Below are 5,064 nucleotides of genomic sequence, written 5' to 3'. Positions count from 1 at the left end.
AGCTCTGCTCATGATCATTGCAGCCCAAGCTGCATTCAAGTATAGGATCCTGGAGCTGAAGCAATTCCTGATCATTCTGCACAGGGAGATCCAAGCCTGGGTGAGGGCGCATCATCCAGGAAGCATTGAGAAGGCAGTGACCTTGGTGCAGCATTTAGAGTGAGAACCCAGGAGACGAAGGCAATGATGAGAAGGGGAGTATGGAAAGAGAATGGAAATCAGATTGGAGAGGGCCTGGGTAAGGGGACAGGCAGTTGAAACAAGGTGAAGAAACTTGATTTAATTACTGCTTCTTAAGTACATGTTTGTTTTTCTCATTGGTGTCCATGGCAACTTTTAAGAAAACATTTTCTTTCCCCACTGAAGGAAGGAGGGTGGGTAGAGAGTTTTCAGTAGGTCTTGTCTGCCAAGAATAAAGGGAGGTATTTTTCCCTGTAGAACACAAGATTTCTCCTCTGCATGTTGTAAGTACCTGAGCTAGTTCTGTAAACAAGAATTTTCTGTTTTTTTAATTGAAGTTGATTTACAATGTTGTGCCCATCTGTGCTGCACAGCAAAGTGACTCAGTTATACACATATATACATTCTTTTTTTTAAACATTCTTTTCCATTATGGTTTATCATAGGACATTGAATATTGTTCCCTGTGCTATACAGTAGGACCTTGTTACTTAATTCATCTTATATATAATAGTTTATACCTGCTAATTCCAAACTCCCAGTCCTTCCCTCCCCCACCCTGCTTCCCCTTGGCACCCACAAGCCTGTTCTCTATGTCTGTGAGTCTGTTTCTGTTTTGTAGATAAGTTCATTTATGCCATATTTTAGATTCTACATATAAGTGATATTATATAGTATTTATCTTTGTCTGACTTCACTTAGTATGATAATGTCTGGTTGTATCCATGTTATTTCATTCTTTTTTATGGTTGAGTAGTATTCCATTGTATATATATAGCACATCTTTATCCATTCATCTGTTGATGGACATTTAGGTTGTTTACATGTGTTGGCTATTGTGAATAGTGCTGCTATGAACAGAGGGGTGCATGTATCTTTTTGAATTATAGTTTTGTCTAGGTATATGTGCAGGAGTGGGATTGCTGGACCATATAGTAATTCTATTTTTAGTTTTCTGAGGAACCTCCACACTGTTTTCCATAGTGGCCGCACCAACTTACATTCCCACCAATAGTGTAGGAGGGTTCTTTTTTCTCCACACCCTCTCCAGTATTTGTTATTTGTAGACTTTTTAATGATGCCCATTCTGACGGTGTGAGGTAGTTTTGATTTGCATTTGCATTTCTCTGATTTCTCTAATTAGTGAGAATCTTTTGGTTGTTGACACGCCTGTTGTAAGACAGAGGGATTGCCGTGCTCAGCCAGCTGTAGGAACTTTGGTTGCATGTGAGTGTCTGGGTCACACCTATCACAAGCCAGATTAGTTAGACGAAACTGCCTTTGTGAAAATTATAAACGGTACCTCATTTAAAATGGAATCAGAGCTCAAAGGGGTTGATCTCACGCCCAACCACTAGACATCAATTGCATTAGCAACAGGTTACTACTTTACTACCCACCAGGAGGAAGATTTTCTCCTGACCTAGCAACAGGTGAGCCAATGAGAGACTGTCAAAATTCAGCCAATGACAAGCCACTACACTCCCATTTTGCTCCAGTGGATTCTTGGGTTACAACAGTCGCTCCGAACTCCTCAGGTCTCCTGTGTACAAGAACCATGTTCTCCAGACTTGCTTATGGTTGCCAGGGTTTGCTTATTCCAAATAGCAACTCTTTATTGTCCCCAAATTAACTCATTTTGCTGATAAAATAACTGGCTATTTTTTTGTTTTAAGTCAACACCAGGTACCGGAAGAGGTTGTGAGAAGCGGCGGGAGGACAGCTCGGGCACTGGCAGGGGCGGGGACGTCACGCGGTGGGACTCCGGGTTACCAGTCGCCACCCACTCACAACGACGAAGGAAGTAATGGCCGCGAGAGGACAGCCACCGTGCAGGGCCCTCAGGCTCCGCGGGCCTGAGACTCCGTGACATCAACTCTCGCCGCCTGGTAAACGCCAGTTCGCGGCGGTGAAGACACATTGACCTGCGAGGAGCCTCTCTCCGGAGGTACGTCACTTCCCCTTCCGGTTGGATAGAGTGAGGGGTGGGGGTGGGTAAGCCCGCGGCGGAGGAACTGCTCCGGGCGGGCCGTCCGGGCCAGGCGAACCTAAGTGGTTCCGGGCCTGAGCCTCGGAACCCACCTCTGAGTGGCGCGGGGCGGGGAGCTGTCCTCCTTAGAGCGGTGGCCGGACCGGCGGCGACTTGCGGTAGAGCCCCGGGAGGTGGGAGCGGCCTCCACGAAGCCAAGCTATCCGAGGTAACCTAGAAGCGGCTTCCGCTTCGGCGCAGGCTCCGGAGCCCCCGAGAGACGCCGGCCGCTGCAAGGCAGCCGGGGGTATTTCCGAACCGGGCGGCTGGACTGTCTGGGGCGAGGCCCGCCGTCAGGCTCGTGAGGCCGCTGTCTCCAACGTTTGTGCGGGTGGCGCCCGGGGCCGCGCTGCGGGAGTCCATTCGGACACTGCCCGCAGGCACAGTGCTCGCGGGCGCGCCCGGGCGGTCGTGTCCACTTTCCCGCCTCCGCCGGCGTTTCCTTTACCGGTTGATGTTACTGTGGGAGAAACGGGTGGTCCAGCCTCAGAGAGATCAGCTTCCTCTGATGCGAAAGCCTGGGAAGTGTTCCTGCTCCTCAGAGCCAGGTGGGCATCGGGAGCCGGCCGTTTGTGAACACCGTGGCTTCCTGGGCAGAATTTCGGTGCCCTTTCCGCTGGATCACCTCAGGGAAAGTGAGGCTCACGAGGCACTCCACCTCAGCCTCGCTTAGAGGTCTAAATGAGCCCTGGAGAAATGTAGCAGCTGAATGTAATCATCACCAACTAACATGCTGTCCTTTTTCCCAACTGACATTTGGATACACATTTTGTGAACAAGGATCAGCTGTAATTTTTCCTAAGTCAAGTAATGAAAATTAAAAATTCAGGTATAAATCTTCTGCATGGTGCTCTTTATATATCTTACAAAGAAATGCCAAGATGAATGTAGAGCAACTAGTTACTTAATTGGGGGATGCTTTTGAGAAGAGTAAGGCTCCATTTTTCTGAATTACTGTTCTTCCACTCTGGTCTCATTGTTCCAGCTCTTCTGCCAGTTTTCATACAATGCAAAGGAGCACCTCAAATGGTCCAGGAAGTGAAGTCTTTCATCTTCCCAAAAGAGCAAAGGTCATAGAAGTTGTACCCTCTTACTGAAGACATACTAGGACGATATGTTGAAATTTAAGAGAAACTCAGAATATTCTCCTGATCTTTCCTTTACATGGAGAGGATGGCATAGGAAGTGCATCAATTAAATCTTTGGATAATCCCCAAACTCCTTGGAGCCAGTGGGTACTAGTTTTTTCACCCACCAACCTCTCCTGATTTAATTAATTAATTAATTTTAAAAAAATATTTATTTATTTATTGGCTGTGTTGGGTCTTCGTTTCTGTGTGAGGGCTTTCTCTCGTTGGGGTGAGCGGGGGCCATTCTTCATCGTGGTGTGCGGGCCCCTCACTGTCGTGGCCTCTCTGTTTTTTTTTTTTTTGCGGTACGCGGGCCTCTCACTGTGGTGGCCTCTCCCGTTGCGGAGCATAGGCTCTGGACGCACAGGCTCAGCGGCCATGGCTCATGGGCCCAGCTGCTCCGCGGCATGTGGGATCTTCCCAGACCGGGACACGAACCCGTGTCCCCTGCATCGGCAGGCGGACTCTCAACCACTGCACCACCAGGGAAGTCCTGCCGTGGCCTCTCTTGTTGCGGAGCACAGGCTCCAGACACGCAGGCTCAGTAATTGTGGCTCACGGGCCGAATTGCTCTGCGGCATGTGGGATCTTCCCAGACCAGGGCTCGAACCCGTGTCTCCTGCATTGGCAGGCAGATTCTCAACCACTGCGCCACCAGGGAAGCCCTATTTTTTTTTTTAAGGCAAAGTAATTTATTTACATTTGTCTTCAATAAGTCGTGCTGTATTCCATTGAATAATAGAAAGAAAAGGAGAGAAACAAGGGCTTGGCAGTTGATTTTTAAAGTTCATTTTTCTCTTATAATAAGTAACAAGTAGTAAAGTTCGTGTGACTTCTTTATTGACATGCACTTTTTTTTTTCTCACTTTAATGCTTTAGAAAGAAGAACCTTCTGTTGGTTTTGTTCCAGATCAGACTGGGCCTCAGTTGTCAAAGATGGTGCTGGTGGTGTGTCCAACACAGGAGCCAAATTGTTCCTAGATCAGAATGATGACAGTAGATCTGAAGGTGGGTAAGTACTTGAACCCTCAGATCAGGACTCTGTGGGAGACCAAGGGACCTGTGACAGAGAGCTCCAGTCAGCATAAGAAATATGCCCCCCAAATGGACAGTCTCAGTCCCAAGAGGTTTCACCAGCACTTCTAGAGCTTCCTCTGTCATGATGCAGCTGGACCCAGGGAGGCTGTTGACCAGCTTCAGAAATTAAGCCCATGGTGGCTGAGGCCAGAGATTCAGTCAGAAGTGCAGATCTTGGAACTTGTGGTCCTAGAGTAGTTCCTGACCATTCTGCCCAGGGACACCCAGACTTACATAAAGAAGCACCATCTACAGAGCATTGAGGAGGCTGTGGTCCTGGTAGAACACTTACAGAGGGAATCTGGTCAAATGAGGAATGGGGTGAGAAGAAAGATTCTTCATGTGTGCAGTAAAACAGGGTGAAGGTGGATGTATTGGGGGCAGTTAATTGGGAAATAAGATGAATTAAGTCTCAGTTCTGTTGTTCCTTTAGGACATGTAAAGCAGGACGTGAAAGCACAGACCCACAGCCATAGTCAGTCCACAGGTTTCAGAGTTCCTGGCAGACTTCCCTGGCCTTAGGGAGAGTTGCTTTTTGCCCTCTTTGGAGCCAGGGTGTGTTGAGGGTAATGAGCCTAGTCTGGCTTGGCAAAGGAGATGAGCCTCAAGTTCTTAGAAACAAACAAAAGGCAATAAGGAGTTGGAGAG

The 5,064-nt window shown here is 48.0% G+C and overlaps 1 pseudogene; it reads left to right on the top strand.

The window, feature by feature from the left end:
• The first annotated feature begins 1,250 nt into the window (after positions 1–1,250).
• Positions 1,251–5,058, top strand: LOC113616689 (putative zinc finger protein 75C; annotated as a pseudogene).
• The last annotated feature ends 6 nt before the right edge of the window (positions 5,059–5,064 follow it).

This window comes from Aethalodelphis obliquidens, unplaced genomic scaffold (genome assembly GCF_003676395.1).
Source record: "Aethalodelphis obliquidens isolate GAN/ISIS:26980383/991018 unplaced genomic scaffold, ASM367639v1 scaffold349, whole genome shotgun sequence".
Lineage (NCBI taxonomy): Eukaryota > Metazoa > Chordata > Mammalia > Artiodactyla > Delphinidae > Aethalodelphis > Aethalodelphis obliquidens.
The sequence above is the reverse complement of the archived record's forward strand: the minus strand, read 5'-3'. Positions and strand labels throughout refer to the sequence as shown.